The following is a 19,943-nucleotide window of genomic DNA, read 5'->3' as shown; positions in this document are numbered from 1 at the left end:
TTATATCAGTCAGGAAAGGGTCCTAGCTCAGATACCTCAGTTAGAAATCCATGACAGGTAGGATAAACTTGGGGTCTGCTGGCTAGATGATCTCAAAAGTGTTTGATCCAAGCCCATCAGAAGAAGCTGTCAAGAAATGTGTCTGGTTAAGAAAGCTCTGGACTGGTCTAGAAGGTGATAACGTCCCCTCACTAGAATTTAAAGAATTTAATAACAGGGCTGCAGGGGTCAATACAGTCAAGGTCTACAGAGTTGTCAGCAGAACATCCCAGCAGTGACAGGAAAGGCAAATTCCCTCCTGACATCTTGGTACTCCCGGGAGGAGTTCATCTCAGATGGATGAAGCTGGGATTTCAGACTTCAAAGCGTGACTCTCTGGTGCCTGGAAAAAATTTGAGCAGGAAGTGATTCATTTAGGCTCATCCGTCTCTAGATGCCTACTCTTGAGGGGATGGAAACTGAATCCTCTGTTATCTTGGATTATTCAGGCCTGAACTTGAAGTGACTCCAGTAGCACCAACATTATTGGTGTAAAAGAGATGTTACTCTGGTCAGATCCTTATAGTTTCTCAAGAGGAACCACTTGCATTACCATGGTGGTGAGAAAATGAGACCCATCTTCTTAAGAGAGTCCCCATTCAGTGCGACCTTTAAGTTCAACACCACATTCAATGCAAGTTCAACACTGGGATCACAGTTCCCTCACCCTCCTCTTCATGAATAGCCAAAGCCCACCACAGGCTCTACACCATGCAGCAGCAGCAGCTGCACCCTGTTTCTCACCCCTGGACCTTCACCCTGGGTCCTACACCATGAAGTTGTTTAGTTGTCCACTTCCTATTCATTTCAGCCGCTTGTGTGGCTGATTCTGAACTGTGGATATTTCTCAATTCCTGGAAACTTCTTGAGACCTCCCACCTTCACAGTACCCAAGATCAAACCAACAGCTTCCAAAGCTGCAAAAAACCAAATACTTAATTTTGAGCTGAATAGTAAGCTTTTCCAGGCAGCCCCCTGCACAACACCTACCCTCTGTGGATAAGCAGGCATGCACTACACAGAGCAAGGACTCACCGTGCCCTTGGAAGAGGGAGGGAACAAGGACCACACACATCTTCCATTGAACCCTGCAGCATCCAGGTATGAAAGGGACAGGGCAGGGGGCACTGGGCTCTCCATGAGGCCAGCGTTGAATGCATGGAGCTGGCAAAGCCGGGTTTCACCAGGGCAGGCGCTTGCTGGCAGCAGCTACTTTTGTTTATCAAGTTCCTTGTAACCGTGTGAATTAGAGACTGGATCATTAGCTTCACAATGAACCAGAATGCTGATTTATTTAATGAATGTAAATGGTCTTTTGCTAGCTAATTAAATTAGGGAAATGAGAACTGTTGGTTATAAAATGGATAGCAAGGAGGGAAAAAGCTTCTGTACCCCAGTGACAGCTGTAATATAGGTCTTTCCATGCCCATGCCCCTCTGTAAAAGCTTTAAACCAAGTTTCTGTCCTTGAGGGCAGGCTTTTAATACATGATCTCTGATCAGCCATGGATTACTAGAGGTTTGTAAAGGTCCTGAGCTAAGACAGGTGATGGACTAGGCCTCACTTTCTAGTGCATCCAGACTAAGCTGAGTGGTCTCCTTGAGTTCTGATCACTGTAAATAAAATAATTTGCATAATTAGTGCAATGAGCTATTTACAATCATTTCCACTTGCATCTACCAGGAGTCAGTTGCTCAGCGCTTTGGAAATTCCCTGGGTTGAAAACTCTCCAAACCACCTGCTTGTGAAAACACACCATGGTCCCTCAGTAGTCAAGTCCAGCACCCATTAAGTCCAGTCCTGACCTTATAATGCTTAAGCCAGAGACAAAAAAAATTGCCTTCACACACAAGCTCACACAGGTGGTCCCCAGCCATGTATTTCAGGACTGTAAAAGACCCAGCACCATAGCAAGAGCAGATTCTGAGTCCTTTGTAGCAGCAGTGGGAGCTCTCATGCTTTGGGACAACACTGTGGAGGACCTCAAGGTGTCAAAGACACCACAATCTCTCTCACTAAACAATATTTGGCAACACTTCAGCTTCACAATGCTGAATTCCCAGTGAATTCCTTACTCCGTAGACTTTGCTCATCTCAGGAACCCCTTCTCCCACGTAACACAGCCTCAGCAATAGGAGACTTCTTCAGGTATCATAATGGCCAAATGCTAGGCAATAAATCTTAACAATTCCTTTCAGATGAGGTACGGGTATGCTTAAGATAATAGAGCTCATAGAGGAATGGCATTTATTTCCTGCGAAAGAACAAAACTAAAAGCCAAAGTGCCTTTTGACAGGTTTATAATCCACCCATGCATTGCCATCCGTGTAGGTCATACATTAGTCAAGCTGTATATTATGCAAGACTCCTCTTAATAAGAAACTTAAAGACTTTTAACAGCCTTTCTGTAGACTGTTAAGAAGTAAAGCAGTAACAGAAATATCAGAAACCACTGTCCATCCAGAGGACCTACAAACGGATTAATTATTCTCAGGAAATAAATCAAGTATAAGACTTCAAGCTTCAGGGAAATAACTTCCATCAATTAAACCATGTAAATGACCACGGTCTTCAAATCAAATGAAGATAGCATAACTAACCTGTCACAAAAGGCGACTCCTTGCCCAGAGGTTATGGAGGAAGTCACCATGTCTATAACTGTTATTAATAGGAATAAGTCTGTAAAGATACAGATCTATGCTTGAATTTTCAGGGCTATATATCTACATGGGAGGCAATAATTAGAAAGCAGTGATTATTAATATGCCTGATTAATTGCACTATCAGAAGACAGGCAATGCAATTACAGAGTCTTTCAGACATGCATGATCCTGCACTCCATCACCAACTGAATAAAGCCAACACAAACAGAATTAATCAAATGAAATGGGAAAGCGGAATTTAAGTAAACGTATGCAAAATGTCAAAGACACCTTAATTCTGGATCCCTCTCAATATCAGCAAGAGAAACGTAAAATTAAAAAGCTGAAGGAGATAAATGATGTCTCCCTAACAAAATCAAGGGAATCTCCCAGCACAGGCTGTTACAGCTCCCTTTGGTCAGCAGCCTGGTGGTGTGGGAGGAATACAAAGTGGATAAAGCCACCTTTGGGGTGGCGTTTCAGGACAGCCTGCAAAGTACTTGAGAGTGTTACCACTGGCCATGACTAATCAGGACTTCATCTGTTCCCAAACCAGCTTTGCAAAGACCTTTGGGCTGTGGTTGACTTGGTTCAGTAAGTCAACGCTGCAATTTATTACTGTTAAAAGGGAGTTGCTTTGCTTCCCTCTCCCATATTCCTCATCTCCCTTGCTCCTCACCAGCCTCTCCCAAGAGGGGAGAAGGACTTCTCTCAGCAGCAATCGTGTTCCCTCAGCTGGTGGTAAAACACCAGCCGTATTTTTGTTGGCAAAGCAGATGTAGCTACTCTCTCTCCACCTCTTCCCCACCCCAGCTGGCTGCATGCTACCACTTTGAATCATTCCCATGCAGCAGACTGGGGGTCTTATGCTAAACCTGTGAATCAATCCAAGTTAAAAATAATCTTGCCAAAAAAAAAGAAGATTTTTTAAAGTTGTAGGAGGGAGTGTGGCAGCCCATGGAAGGAAATAACAACCAGGGGTAGGGTGAGAGATGCTAAGGCCAGTTTTGGCTCCACAATAAGTACTTTCAGAGCCACAGTTTAGCCAAGGCAATAGAGGTGGGGGGTTACATGTGGACTAGGGTCTCCTCAGCCCCTCTGTAGGTCAACCTCTGCATAATCTGTGTGGAGGTCACAGCAAAATGGAGAGAAAAGACAAAACCTCTTAGCTATGAGGAGAAAGCCTTCACAAGAAGACACACCACCAGGAAGTCCTTCCTGGTGAGACAAAGCAGCACAACAGATCGGTGACTTGATGGGAACTGCTGCCTCCTTCTTTGGCAAAAGATTGGCGTGCCTTTTTCTGCTCCAGTGCACAACCTTTTTCTCCCTATTAATCCATGATACCTTTCACCCTTCCCTCTTCACTGGAGACAGACACTAACCCTGCAGATGGAATGCTTTCCAAGAACATTACAACATTTTAATATTATTTTTTTTGTCCCCTAAGGTTTTTTCAGGGGTCTGACATACATATTCCAGCATCTGGTCACGAACAGTCACAGCAACTCTCAACTGAGTTCTGGTACTTTTTTTGTGTGTGTTATTTTTTCACAGCAGGAGTTGAGTGCCAGCTCACAACCCTAATTTAAAGAGAGAGAGAGAAAGCGAGAAAGAGCTCCTCAGATGCTCCACTTTTCCTGAGAGCCCATTTGCAAAGGAGTATTTCCACCATCAGTACAACCTGATGGCTTTCCCAGCACAGGGAGTTGTTTACTGCAAGTTCATGCAACATGTTGAATTTTTCACTTGGAAACCACTTCATCCCTACTGTGGAGCCCAGAAGCCACAGAAATGGACCCAAGAGCAGCAAAACAACCATCAGAGTGATTTGATTGCAGGAAGAACAGAGTGGTGCAGTGTGCTGGAAGTGTAGGGTGTTCAGAGTGGGAGTAAATCACAGCAGCTGCTTTCTTTTCCTTTGAGAGGCACAAGTCCCACCAGGCATCCCTAGAGGAACTTAGCCTGAAAGCCCTTGGGGGTCATTTATATTTGCTTCCACATTTGCATGTTCTTATAAGGTCTGAGATGAATCGCAGACTGCAGGTCTGGATTCCAGTGCAATATAGTTTTCAGGATTAAACCAGGTAATTTGCGGATTTGAAGCAGTCAACACCTGTGAAAACTAAGAGTGGCTGTTAAATGTTATGGGTAGGACTCAGGACAAGCCATAAATTACCTTCCTCTTGATTAATTTGGGTGTGTTTATGCAAAAATATGGTCAGCAGGAAGGGTTGCATGAGCTGCTGATGAAGTCAGCCCATGATGCTGAAGGAGAAAAGGTCATATTCCGTTCCACCATTCCAGGCACTCAACTGGGCTTTCAGTCACGTTGGTATCAAAGCACAAGAGAGTGAGAACAGACTCAGAGACCTGCTGTCACCTGGCTGGTTCCTCTCCAGGCACGTTATAGCCCTGATGGTAGTTGGGCTGAATGCAGTACATCGTGCTCTAGAGGTCTCAGTGGATTTGATGCAGAATGGTGGATGCAGCTCCTTGGGCAGCAGCGTGCCCAGTGCACCTGAAAAGCTTTGGCCCTGCTGCCTGCATATCTGTCAGGTTCCTGCAAAGCCAGGCATGCCACCACCAGCCAAGTATTTCCATCATCACCAACAACTTTCTCAAGAACCTTTGCTGCTGAGAGAAAACCAGGAGGCTACAAGATCCTCTGTGGACCTCTGGGGGATAAGGAGATAACAGCATTATTCATTGCCTTTGTCTCCCATCCTCTGACCCATAAGTCTATGTTTCTCTCACAACAATCCATCCCAGCTCTTTGTTTTTTCCCTTCTCTCTCCAATGGCAGGAGCAGCCCAGACCTTGCAGCAGTGATGTTCATATCTGCTAAGAGGTCTGGAGTTAACCAAATTGTAACCTTTCCACAAGAAATGCTTTGCCAAGTGCCTGAAGCTCAATGCAGTTCAGATCAGGTAAGGATTTCCTAGGGTATGTTGCCGGGGACCTCAACGCATCACCAGCTGTTCAAGGATATCCTTCTCCCATGATGCTAATATCAATGGATATTTTTAGGTGAAAAGATTTAATATCAGTGAAACAAAAAGAAGATGAAGAAAAAAGACAAAATGAATGGTGTTCCCACCGGGACAAACCAGTCTCTGCTCAACCAGGGTAAATTCACAGGTGCAATCCACCCTTATCCTCTCCCCTCTTTCTCATATACAAGACAAAGATTTCCTTATGGGATAAAACAGGAAATGGAAAAATTGCCCACTTGCACAAAATTTAGACCAATTGCTTCCTGTTCTGTGTTTGACCTAAGAGGTCCAAACACAATGGGTTTTCGGCACATATTGCTGCAACTTCTCACAGACACTTCTGCAAAGCCCAAGTGATGTTCTAACTGGTGGAAAAGCCATTTTCATCCCAGGAATTACTCTTATTTGCTGGCCAACTTGCTAACGACCTTGGGGGCCACAAATCTTTCCCGTTTTCACAGAAAAAAATCCAACTTATTGGCAAAATAGAGCTACAGAATTGCCCCAACGGAAGGGTTAAATTGAGGGATAGATACAAGTCAGAATAACCACAGAGCCTTTCTGACCTCATTGATTAAGTAAAAAAATTGCAGGAAAGGAGATGTTCACAGGAAGGGGAAGTTAACCTTCATCTCCCCTTCCGCCTGTGAATGCCAAAAGACATAGGAAGCAGGGACAACAGCTGGGAGGAGGGAGATCAGTGTGGGAAAGGGGGTAACATTATTTGCTTTTATCAGAAATCAGAGGAAAAAAGCACTGGGTTTACTGGAGGAGAAAGAGGAGCAGGAAAAATGGTGGGAGAAGTGGGAAGGGCTGATGGTAGACAAATGTTTGGGGATCACCAGGAGAATGGAAGGTATAAGGTCAAACTGGGGGGAGTCCAAGGGGCTGAAGATTCCCTCCCATATAAATTTCAGCTAGGGGGAAACACTTACCTTCAACCTCTAGGCAGAAAGGGCATTAACAGACAGCAGCATGTCTCTTTTCTTGGAATAGACCCTGTATCGTTCTCCTTCACACGCTCAGGATATTAAAGCAAGGAAACGGACACGTTGGTATGATGCTGGTTGACACAATTTGTATGCTCACATAGCCGCACTGAAGAAGACTGCCAGAAACCTTGAAAGACCCTCTTAATTGGTAATTCTCAGCAATTTCAAACCAAGAAGCATGTACATTGCAACAACTCCAGCAGCTGTCATGTGTGATGCCACACCATGTTTTCCCTTTGCAACCAGGTTCAGATCTAAAGTTGCCCAAACCAGCATCTAGCCTGAGCTTCCTGCAAGCACAGACAAGCAAAAAATTATATTTCTTTCTCTCTGCAGCAGCTTTGAATGTACTTTTCTCCCATCTCCTCACCAGCCCTGCTTCTTTGGGCTAGACAGCCTCCATTTTTCATTATTTTACCCCTAGAATATGCTCTTAGATCCCTCTCCAAGTCATATTTGCTTCAGCTCAGAGAGAGCCAATTTCAGTGCACAATCAGTCAATGCTGCATCAGATGGCAGCAGCACAACCCAATAACTCTCCTTTGGATGGTTTGGTTTTCCTCTGAACAGGGCTTTCTGCTCATGCCAAGAGAGCAGGAGTGTGAAAAAAGCCTTTCTGCCAGGCAGCACATGAAGAAAATCATATTTAGTCTTCAGCTAGGACCACTGGGACACTACAATCTCAGGCTCCCCGTTGTCTCTACATGTACGAGGAACCAAGGGGGAAGAGATTGCCATGGTAAAACCTCATGCCCAGGGTGAACCACAGACTCGGATGCTTGTGCCAGCACCACATTACAGAAGAAGATGACTAAGGCACCGTCAGGGATGATGGAGAAAAGAGAGTAAAAGAGGAGGAAAGAGGAGAGGTCTAGCTTGACCATAACCCAGAACTGCTGATGAAAGACTGCAGTGACTCCACCCTTCAAAAGAAAAAGAAACATCCATTTTTTTGTAAATCAGACTCTGATAAATCACTCCTCAAATGAGATTCCTGAAGACCAGCAGCTAGATTTCCTAATGACAGGACATCAGCATGGGAAAAATTAGCACAGCTGTAAAGTGATAGCAAGGGAAGGTGTTTTTTAAAGTTGATCCCTCTGTGCAATCCAGAGAAATGGGCCTCTGGAGCACTTACTGTGGCAAAGGAAACAATTTAATACATTAAGAACCAACACTACTCCCTTCCAGCAGCCTTGAACAGAATTAATTCTACTGCTTCCATGAAACTAATCCAGGTTTGCACCAAAATCACCAAGGTAGCTTTTGGCCCTAATCCTTTAAAAGTATTTCCAAACAAACCTAATGATACATGAGCAGAACATATTCACAAACATGACTTCGTGTAAATCAGATTACTTTCTGCCTTACAAGGAGCTATTATCGAACTTGAGTGATTTGCCCCCCTTTGTCGACAAATTGCAAATTTCCAGAGAAAATAATTTTACACTCAGAGCAGGAGAAAGATCAAGTTTAGCCCTCAATTAGGAAAAGCTCTTGTTATGTGATTTTAAATGAGATCCAACTGATAAAGAACTCTTTCTTCTGAATCTGCCTTTCCCAAGATGCTCATGAACTAACTGCCAGAACAAGTCACTTTCTGATCCTTAGGGTGAGTATTGAAATCAGAAATCTGAACACAGTAAAAAAAAATTGCTGAATAAACAAACCAAAACCTATCTTCCAAATGGACTGAGACTGTTGGATAGAGCAGCCTTTCAATTTTGTGTTCCTAAGAATCAAAATTTCCCAGCCGTGCTTTTGCTTGGTGTGAACCCCTCTTTGCAGCTGGGGAAGTCAAGCCAAAAAGCAGCTGGTACGTGGCTTGTTCAGGATGGCACAAGGAGTCAGTAAGGGAGCCTGAAGAGCCCAGACTCCTAAGATGATATATATTCTAATAGCAGTGTCCTTGGGCAACTAGGCTGTATCACAGGCGAGGAAGCCTTTCACCAATACATTTGGCATTTATTAAATTCCTTAAATGCTTTGAAATGCCTTAGATACTTGCATATTGCTCTCCGAGCTTGTGTAACCACACGGTAAACAGGAAGATAGGCTCCTGTTGATATCTGGGCTTGATCTGGAAGGATATTGCAATAATAATCATCCAGGGCACTGGCCCAGAAGATTATGCTGAGCCAAGCAAACTGAGACTTTTCCCATCCCGCAGCCACTCAGGCTGAATCAGCCCGACATTTCCCTGACCATAGTGTTTTACCATATGCCATGTGGGGATAGTTGTGCCAACACTGATGATCTGGAGGAAACCTTCCTTGCGTCCCCCCCTTTCCCCTTTCCCAGGCTGGATATAAAAGCAATGCAAGTCAAGGAACTCTGGCCCCTCAGAATAAATGGGAAATGTTTTCTAAATATGGGAAATAGATGTATCAAAAGGAGGTTGGCTGGGTTAAATATTGTGCATGATGTACAAGTGGGGCTGAGGAAAAGGAAGGGAAATAAGACCTGTTCATATGGAAGAAAAGTGCTCACTGCCAGCAGGCATTTGCCAAAGCAGCTCTCTGTTTAAAGGCATGAAGAGGCTGTGCAATTATAAACCCCCTGTTCCTAAAGAAGAGAATTTGTTTTAACCGACAATGATAAAACGGGGAGGGTTTTTAGCATGAAAAAGAGGGTTTTCTCCTGCTTTTTCAACACCTCTCTGGGGCTGGGCCATGCTTTGTTGTGCTCAGTTTTCCCGGTGAATGCAGGCTCTTCTCTGCAGGAATACGGTACTTCCTGAGCTCCCACCATTCCCACAGTGTTCTCACAGTCACGTTCTTCTTTCCGTGTTTTCAGTACAGGATTATTAAATCACTCACTCAGAGGCTAGGAATCAATGACAGGGAGGGTCACACGTTTGTAGGCTTGAGTCCAAGTTTCCAGCTAATGACTTGAACAGAGGCACAGCAGTTAGGGAAGGTCCCTTGGAGACTGATGCTGGAACAGCAACGGCATTTTGCTGGGAAACCAGAAGTGTGAGACGCAAGTTGAAATCCACTGGTCAACCTCAGCGAGCTGGCACTTAGCTATGAAGCAAAGGAGCCAAAGGTGTTATATAGCCCATCCAGCATCTCCATATGCTCTTGGCTACTATTTTTCCTTAAGGACATATCCTTGGAAATTGTATTTGAGAAGGACATCTGATTGCGCAAGAAAGGTCTGCTGATCTAATAGGAGAGGGTGCACTGACCTGAAGGTAGAGACAAATAACAGAGAAGTGATTAACTGTTGGAACATATGACGTTTTTCTTTTGGAAATTAAAAGTTGGTATTTTAGCTGAAAATCTGATTAGGTCAATTAAAATCTACTGTGCTCAGTTCAGAAATAAGTGCAGGATATACCACTGCCTAATGAATTCCTCTGAGATGAACATGTAGAAAACCAAGGTCTCGTTTGCTTTCATTTCCCTGGTGTTTCACATTAAAGATCCAGGGAAGTGTCTGATCTTGCTCACCTGAAGGATGGGAACTGCCAGAGGATGGGGATGAATATAGATGGCCATGAATGAAGATGGTCATGAGGAGAAAAAGAGCACCACCTTCAGTTCCTTCTTGTAGGAGGCACAGGATTCAGGTTGGGTTTTTTTGGAAAGAAAAGGGCAGGTCAAATTAAGTTCTGGACCCTTTAACACAAATTTCATCTGACCGTGCCCAGCAGCCATCAGGGTTAAAACCTAATACAGCTCCAAGTTCTTCCCACTGCATTTGCAACAAGTGGCTCTCTCACATCCCAGGGACGTGGCTACCCTGGGCCAGCACAATTCACAGTCAGTTAGGGCTTGATTTTACAAACCCTTCTCTAACCAGAGCTTTCTCACACAATGAATCCTTTGACCTCACTGGGCTCGATGACGTGCGTCTCGGCAATTTTCGAGGCCTCAGACCCTGACCTGCCAAAAGCATGGGAAAGCAAACGCTCCCCTCAAGGGCATTTCTACATAGGAAGACCAAGGGACCTTGAATGCTACAAGAAGGCCACAATTTTAACGCTGTGAATAAAGTCTCTGTCGCAGTCAGCAAAGAGCACTCTGACACCTCAGGGCTTTGCTGTTGTCAGTGTAAAATTAACAACTTCGTCAGGACAGATAGTGTATATTTGTCCCTTTTTATTTCTTTTTTTTCCCTTCTGAGTTTCCACTGGGGAGATTTCATTAAAGCAAAGTTAGACCATGGGTGTTAGCTGTGTCTGCAGCATATAATTAGCTGGCAAGGCTGAAATAAGGTATCCGCTGTAACCTTGGCTGCTGGGCTGCAAGGCGCTGTGAGCAAATTTTTTAAGGGAGATACTGCATGGGCTGTGGAAATAATGATTTTTCCCCTGAAAGCCTATGGAAGCTGTTCTTTGCTTGCATGAGGACTTCTGAAAATTACAGGTCTTTAATGAGCGGATCCCAGGTAATAAATCAGATTGGGATCTCCCTATTTCACGGTGCTGTGGGCAGCCTGCCTGCTGTATGACTGATGTTTAAGTAAAGGGAAAACAAGGGGCTGTCCCTGGGACATTCCCACTGACCTCACAGGGAGGGCAGGATCCCTAACTGGAAGCTGAGAAGATTTAAGACCCGAGGGCACAAATGCCTCTGGGCTTTATTCAGGGCACACATTTTGGAAACCAACTATTCTTGACAGCCACAGGTGATTCAGATCAGACTATATCAGGCTGCCAGCTGGGGTGAAGCTAGTGCTAGCCATGAACACTTCAAAGCACTTATAGGGTATATCCACAGGCTTGGATCCATTCCTGCTTGGAGCAGCAGGTTGGATTGGTACCTCCTGAGGTCCCTTCCAGCCCAAATCATCCTATGATCCTATGAAAGGTGGGACTCTCAAGCTGAATTTCTCCCCTTCACTCAGACAGTCAGTGAGAGCTTGGAATGTCCTGAAGACACCAGGAAGGGAGGGAGGTTGGTGTCACCCAATGTCAGCCCTATACAGCGAAGCAGCAAGCCTGCACAGGCACTGATCACGGCTGCTGGCTACAGAAAGGGCATGAAACAGACAGCTCTTTATGGCCTTGAAGGGATTTTGGGTCCTGTATACTTGCATTGTACAGACCTGAAGGCAAATCCCTTTTGTGGTCCTCAGGCTTCTAAGTCTCTAGATGTGGGCTCTGGAGGATCAGGACTTGTGTTGACATCCTCTGATGTTTCATTTACGTCCCATTTTAGGTGCATCTTGGCTCAAGGATCTTCAAAACGGGATGTGATTATTTTGCAAAATGTTCCCTCTGACTTGCCTCGTTTTCCTACATGAAACAGAGCTGTTTTACACCAAAAGACACTGTAGGTTCACAAGTTCATTGCTGGTGGTTAAAGAGCTCTCAGTGTGTTGTCATCAATAACTGCAAATGCGCTATTCATCTTTAAATTGAAGTTTGGTCTGAATTTTCCCTTTGGTTTCCAAAGGAGAGGAACACAGGTTGAACTCCGGTGATATGCTTTTGGTGAACTCTCCTGACACAGCAGCTGATGGTTAAACAAACAGGACTTCCCAGCTTGAACTCTGCAAAGGAAAAAGTCCTTGTCCCACCACTTAATCAGCAGAGCTGTCTAGCAGAACACACCCAGTACGCTCAGACCACATGGAGCTCTGCAGCCTTGAGCAAAATGCTGTATTTACAACTGCTATCTTGTCACCTTAACCTTTGCAATATGATCATTTGATACACAGACATGTGTCATTGGCCTGGCAATTTATTAGCTTGTAGTCAGTAGAAAGTAATGGGTGCTTCTCAGCAAAGGGAAACATCTGCTGTGCGTACCAAGAAGCTGATAAAACTGACTTTTGCTGTTAGATCAGAGATAGCTTGTTTTATTATCAAACAAACCCTGCTTCTTTACCTCTTCTCAGGTGAGGAGGGAGGTGTTGCTCAGTATGACTAACACGAACTAACCTTTAATGTGCTCAGATGTCACTAGGGCAAGATTTGCTCAGATGTCATCAAGAGTCATGCAAACTCTTGATCAGGATGGTGCTTTTCAAATAAAACTTTGATTTCATTAGTTTCATGACCAAATTGAATGGGCATTTTCAGTGAAAGTATGTGTGTCCCAAGCCAGGTCACCCAACCTGGATGCTGGCAGGGGACGCTTGGACACGCGTCCCTTCTCCCACTAAGCCCCAGTGCCCACAGTTCATAGTAGGCTTTTCCTCCTCCCACTCACTCCCACCATGAGGCTCAAGTAGGACACTTTGGGGAATTTTCATCTAAAGCCCACTTGGCATCTTGGCATTTAAAGTCACAAGAGCAAGCGTTGAAGATTGACAGAGGTTAACCCAGGTTGTCTGAACACACTTCGAGGCAAACAAAGGGCATGAAGCACCAGATCAGCTGAGCCAAAAGAGGTTTTCAATAGAAGCAGTGTCTTATTACCCACCTGATATAGCTGGAGAAAGTACACAAGATGTTGGGTGCATCAGCTTCTGTAGGGCTAAAGTGAGAGCAGCAGACTTTGAGAGCAAGAGTCCTGCATTTAATTAGACTTGTACCAGTTAGACCATCTCGTACCTGTAGGGTAGAGGTGATGCTAATGAAGGGGAAAAGGTGCTTATTTCCAAGAAATAGGGAGAGAAAATGATATGTGGAGAAGAAGGCTGAGATCATGCTTCTGTCCCCATTTAAACATGCCTGCTGCAGTGGTAGAGCAGCTGGTGTTGCACAAAGTAGCATGATTGGACAAGGTATATTTTCACTGGAAATCTCAAGAGTAAATCTTGCTCACTCATTACTTTATTTCCTTCATAAAAACTTGTTTGTCCAAGAGCCTAGGGTGGGACGCCAGTGCTTTCTTATCATACAGCTTTCTAAACTAGTCAAAATGTTCTGTACATCTCCACACCTACTTTTTCTTCCCTCTTTCACGGCTACCCAGGTATTTACATGGCCTTCATTCTTCTATTACATGAATATTTTGCAAGCTTTCACAAACTCACTGATAGTAACTTTTATCTTGGCAAAGTGAGCGCAGCAGTGATTTTGCATTCTGCTTTTATCAGCTGACTTCAGCGTCGAAACTTCACAGCCCGGGGTTAATCTTGTATCTCGTGAACTTCATAATCTACAGGCAATGGGTCAGGAGAGTTCACAACCGTTTTTATCTGTGTGGGTACATGCAAAGTTCACTACCGGAAAAAAAGGGCACTTAAATAGAGTAGATAAAATAAAACAAGACTCCTGAAAAGGGCTCCTTCAGGATTGTTTGGCTGCATAGGGGATACATTGGAAAGGGTAGGCAGCATTTTCACACCAGCTCTTCTGATTTTACCTCATGTCTGATGAGCCTGGAGGTTTCATTGCCACAGGAATCACTCAAGAATAGCTACTGCATGGGGAAGACTAGTAGGGTTCAAAGTAGGATTAGGTATTTCTAAGGGGAAAGAGAAAGGACAGAACTCTAAGAATTCAATAGGGCAAAGAGGGAGATCAGAGGTGTGCAGAAACAAAATGAGATGGTGAAAATTTCACAAGCACTATAGATGCCGATATGCTTTGACCACCAGTAGCTGCTTCTGTGCTGTAGGATCTGCCCTCTGGGTGGACTGTTCTGGCATTACACCGTAAAGCAAAGCCCCGCACCTCCTCTGCTTTGCCTGAAGGCATCCGGGTTTATGTGTTATCCAGGACACAGGATGAGGCTGAGCGTTAATCTACTCTCATACGCAACTGCTTTGTTAATATACATGGGGCCAAACTTTACTGACACTGAGATCTTCAGAAGCACTAAAAGAGCGAGGAGGCCCTTTGTCTCTGGCTATTGATTCATGCAGATCTCTGGTGGTCTTCAAGACTTGAAGGTCCCAACTTGCTGTTGGTACCTTGAAGATGTTCAAGACATACCCTTAACCCCAATAATGGTATTTAAGAGGAAACCACAGAGAGGATCTGTGCTGTCTGCAGTGATCTTCATGACTGCAGCAGACCACCTCTGGGAGATGGGGCTGAATTCCCACATTCTGACACAAGCAGCATCTCACCCAGGGGCATCTCATTTGCCACCAGGGCCTCCAGACATTTTCCACGCTACAAATAATAACACAGCTTCTTGCTTGCAGATCCAATGCTGTCTAACTAGACCAAGCGATCTGTGTATTCCCAGTACATCTGCAAAGATGTGTAATTACCCTTGAGTAATTTTTCCTGAGGGCATTTGGGGAAGTAAAACGTGGTACCACCTAAAGCTTCCCTCCTTTGGGCAAATTCCCACATATTTCAAAGGGAGGAAAAAGAAATCAAAAAGAGAGATTATTATTTGTTTAATGAATCTACAGAAGTGCATTTCTTTCTGGGAATCTTATTAAAAGTCCCTTCCTCATGGAAATGTGGCTGGTGAGTAGGTACTTTGTCAAGTCAAAAAGAAAAAAACCAGATCGGAAGTCTAATCACATTGAAACCATATGTGCAGCATATGTCAGCAGTTACAGAGAGCTTTAGAAAAAACAACTACAAAACCTCGGCCTCTGACTTCAAAGGGGTTTTAAAAGGGCCAAAATTTCGATCACTAAATTTCTGCCCATTAGGGAAAAGTCATGGGGATTTTGTGTGTGTGTGTGTGTGTGTGTGTGTGTGTGTGTGTGTCTGTTTTAAATAGTTTCACTACAGAAAAATAACCAGAGGTCCCTACCATACAAAAAAAAAAAAAAAAAAAAAAAATCCTATCAGAGCTGGCTTCCTCCCTGGGACCCTGCAGATCCCAGCCCACATTGAGTCAGTCTTTTCACAAGCCACAGCTCTGTTTTAAAGCCCAGTCCCGCCTTTGAAAAATGGCTTTATTCAAGAATGGCACCGTGGGGCTCTGTGTTTCCTGCCTCCCCTGGTTTCAATATGACATGCACATTGTTTGCTCTTGCAAGGCCAAATGGTCTTTTCATCATCAGTCGACACCAAAAACTTATTGTGAGTTGGCAGAGTTAACATGGGCACTTTCCCTCTTCTTCTACAACCATCTCTTACGTTTCAGTGTGTAGATTGGTCGTAACACCCCCTTCATGGCCTTGATCCTCTTCTTTATTGATATGGAGTATCTTTATTGCAGGAAGGCATGAGTTCTTGGCACAAACTGCAGTTGTTGTACTAGGTCCTGCACAAACATGGGTGAAATCCCTAAGCCAAATGCTTGGAGGCCTAAGGGCAATCTGTAAAGCAAGGTGGAGGCAAACTCTCCTTAGGTCCTGGCTTAGCGGTCAGCACTGCCAGCTGTGTCTGCAAGCAGACCTTGGTGATAAGGGTCAGGGCCAAGTCCTTCGTGGAAACTTTTGCAGTGCTAAACTTGCAATGGCTCAAGCAGGAGGAGATGCACAGGGAGATCCCAGCTCTCCCATCAGCTACAAGCTTTCTCAGGGAGAAGATAAACCCCTGTCCCAACAGGGTTTGGGGATAGCACAGACATGAGAGACACATGGATGTGCCAACACGGAGGTGTTAAAAGCCCAATAGGATGCGACTCATTGGGGAAACTGGTTCTACCAGAGTGGTGCAATACTCTGAGCTCAAACACAACCCTTTTTCCTCCCACTCACTTCCACCATGAGGCTCCACTGGGTCAGTCGCATGTCTGTGAGCTGGGAAATAGTAATTAGAAACCTCTTGGAAAAGAGCTGGTGGAGCAATCAATGTTGTGAAGGTGAGGCAGCTACATGGAGCTTTTAGAAAGCAGGCTGCCTGTGTATGTGCAGGTATGTGGACATCATGGAGCCGTGGCAAAGGACACATTTGGGAGGGCACACTGGAGCAGACAGGATGAACAGGCAACAGAAACTGGCCTCTCAGCCAGTCCCAAGCCCACTGAGATGCTTGGCTGACCCCATATCCTGACCCTGCTGCTGCTCCGTTAAGTAAAAGATGGTGACACAATTCAAGATGGGGTTCCTAAAGATGGCTGCAGGGCATGACACGCTGAGAAGCAAAACTCAAGGGCAGACTTAAGGAGCAACCTGAACATGTGGTCCCTGTACAGACACAGTGTACCTAGGACCTGGTCATGGCCAAGGATTACAGCGCAAAGGCTGGAGGGGACTGACTGAGGGGGAGTTTCTATTAGACATTGAGAAAACCAACTGGATTTTTTGCAGTCCTCCTTAGTGGCAGAGGGGTGCAGGGAAAGGTCATCTTCTCTCTCAGGGGACAGGAGATGGGAGCAGTGCTCCTGCCCTTGCTCATGTGGCAGCTCTTCAACAAGGCCCATGCACCATTCCCTCCTCATTCGATGGGTGTCAAATATGAATTCATCCTGATGTCCCAGATAACTTCCCCTAGCACACACTTACCTTTTAAATTCCTACACAGCACAGGAGAACCCCGTCTGAACCTTGCTTCACCTAGACCTCAGCTTTGCTCCTCTCTAGTACCAAGCTCCAGCAGATATGTCTAAGGGTCATGATCTTCTACAGCCCAAAATATGGACTTAGTAATTTGGGATTTTCTCTGATGCTGTTTTCAAGGGACATGGAAAAGCCTTCAAGCTGAGAAGCTATGTGGAAATGTCTCTGACATCTACTGACTCTTTGAGGCAAGATACCCCACCAAAAATATTTGTAAATTCAAGCTGGTGGGAGACCAGAAGGGGACAAGGACTACCCTTCCGGTTTGTATTATGACTCGTCACTACTGTTATGCCCTTAAGCTTGCTGTGTTCCAGCAGTGCCAACTCATCCAGTAAAATACATGACATTTTATTTCAAGATCTGGCTTCTTGATCATCTGCAAACATTTACCTTCCATTTAGAAAATGAAGGATGTATCAACCATTGACAGCAACTGAAAAAAAAAAAAATTAAAGAATTCTCTTGAGGCTCAAGATCTAGGTGAAGCTTTAAAAAACCCTCTCTTCTTTTCACATTCTTGTTTTTTTAAGGAAAAGCTGTTTTGTGGTAGCTTGATTAGTGAGTTCAATGCACTTGGGAGTTGAACACACTTCAGTTTTGGATGTGGTCTGCAAGATTGCAGAAAGAAGTTCAAACAAGCTCAAGGAAAATGAGTTAAGGATGATGGTTGTGACTCACACAAGTCCTAGAAAGTAATTTTGCATTTTTGACCTAGAGAAATAAGAGCAGATAACACCATATAATTGCTTCACATATAGAACCATAAGCGGAGGGAGAGGGGCTGTGCAGGTTTGCCATGGTGGATGGAGCAAGGAAGGGGAGATTAAATTTAGCTGGCTATTAGGAACAATTTCCTGAGAGTGAAGACAATTAGGCAGTGGAACTGTTTTGCCTAGTGAGGTAATTACTGCACAAACACTAGATGGACGCAAGCCAAGATTAGATAAGTATAGTGGAAAATGTAGTACAAGGTCTCTTCTGATGAGCCCAGAGGGGCTGGCTTTGCTGGCAGCGTGCCCAGCTGAGCAGTTGGAGGAAACTTTCCCTGAAAAGTTCTCAAGACAACAAGGGCTTTGCTGGGGCAGGGACAGCAGGACCAGAGCCGGCTGTCTCACCAGGACAGAGAGCAATGCATCAAACCTCTCTGCCATAAAAGCCCATAAAAGATCTGAGGCAGTTAGGAAATGAAAGTAGAAGCAAAAAAATGAAATAGTTGAATTTTTGGGGGACAATCTTATTTAGGACCTTGAAGCCCCTTTTTGTTCTATACGGGGCTTGGGTGTTTTTGCAGTTCATTCCTGCTTTTTTTTTTTCTCTGTTCACTGACACATGCAGATTGTTTGCAGAGTCTGGAGCCAGGAGACCTCCCAGAGCAAGGGGACAGATTTTTGGAAGAGGTCACAGCGCTGAGAGCTGAGCACTTGAAAATCTGGACTGCAATATCTCCCAGAAGGAGGAAACATGGCTAATCCACATTATGGCTATTTGAGTGCTTTTCCCCATAGTGATGTAAGCACCAACATGTAAGGGACAGAGACCTTAAAAAAATATTCACACCCACCACAGAGCCTGCCTGCCTGTAAAAACACCAGCACACTCCACCCCCCAATCTACACAGTGAAACAAAACCGACAGCTCCCCCCATTCATCTGTTCAGTGCTTCACCTATATAATAGATGTTTTTCTATGTCAGAATGAAAATATGCATAGGAACATGCTATTAGAGGGATTTCCTGGCAGGGCAGGACTGCCTTTAATATCTCCATGCCCACGTTTTCCAGTAACTCATGGGATGGGGACAACCCCGTTGCGTGAGGAGCTCTGCCTGACAGGGGAGTATCACTGACATTGATTTCCACATTGAATGATTAGGTTTAAAGTCCTGTCCAAAATACATTTTTCTTGGCTATGACAATACACAGTAACTCCTTCTCCCATAAGTAGGGTGAAGGGATGGGAGAAGGACCCCGTCCCACTGACAGACAAGGCTTCCTCTCAGCAGAAAAACCCAAACATGACCCTGTACCATGGCTGAAGTCTGGAAGAAAAGGCAGCCTGGAGAAAGGAGCAAGTGAGTCACTTTGGGCTGGAAGTAGAACATCATGGAGGCACAGAGTGGTGCTTTTGGGGCACCCAGGGAACCCATCTGGGTACCACACAGAGTAACTTAATCCTGGGGCTGAGCTCAGGTGTCCCTGGGAAGTCCCAGGATGGCAGCAGTGATTCCTCCTGTTCAGCAGCTACTCTGTTACTGGGACATCCCTGGACCTCACCCTGGTATAACCCAGTTAGAGGTTGTCCCAGCTCAAAGAACTGGCTGTGTAAGAGGGTATGAAAGACAGAGGAGAGCATGCAGGTGTAGGACACCCACTCATCATTGTACAGAAAGGATGGGAGCAGAGCAATGCCCAGTCTCAGCTCTGGGTTTTATCTGCCAGGTACTCTCCTTAATGCAATATGTTGTCAGGTGCTTTACACTGAAAATTAGGCCACTTAATCAAACTGCTGTGTTGTCCAAAGGTTTTTATAGCAGTGTATTTACCCACTATATCAGTAGGAAAACTCCTGTGTTTATTTACCTGCCTCTTTATATAGGTGCAACCCTTTTCAGGGAGGGGACAGAAGGCAACCATTCCTGGTTTTTTGGGAATCTCCTACAAAGTGGAAAAAGCCACAACTGAGCAAACACGATAAAGGATGCTGAGCGGCCCAGGAAGCAGGCAGCCTAGCACCACCCTGCCTTTATCCCTCCGTCTTTGACATGGAGTCAGGAAGCCCAGAAGATGTGGCTGGAGTGATAATTACATTCAGGAGGTTGCAGCTCAGCTGCCCCATGGGGTTTTCCCCCAGAGGAGCAAAGTGAGGACCATGCCTGCCCAAGGAGCATCCTCTCCTCTCCCTGCTGCAGCACCATGCCGCTCCTGGGCTCTTTCTTCTGCTCCCCAGTTACCCCA

The sequence above is a fragment of the Strix aluco genome, chromosome 2 (assembly GCF_031877795.1).
Source record: "Strix aluco isolate bStrAlu1 chromosome 2, bStrAlu1.hap1, whole genome shotgun sequence".
Lineage (NCBI taxonomy): Eukaryota > Metazoa > Chordata > Aves > Strigiformes > Strigidae > Strix > Strix aluco.
The sequence above is the reverse complement of the archived record's forward strand: the minus strand, read 5'-3'. Positions refer to the sequence as shown.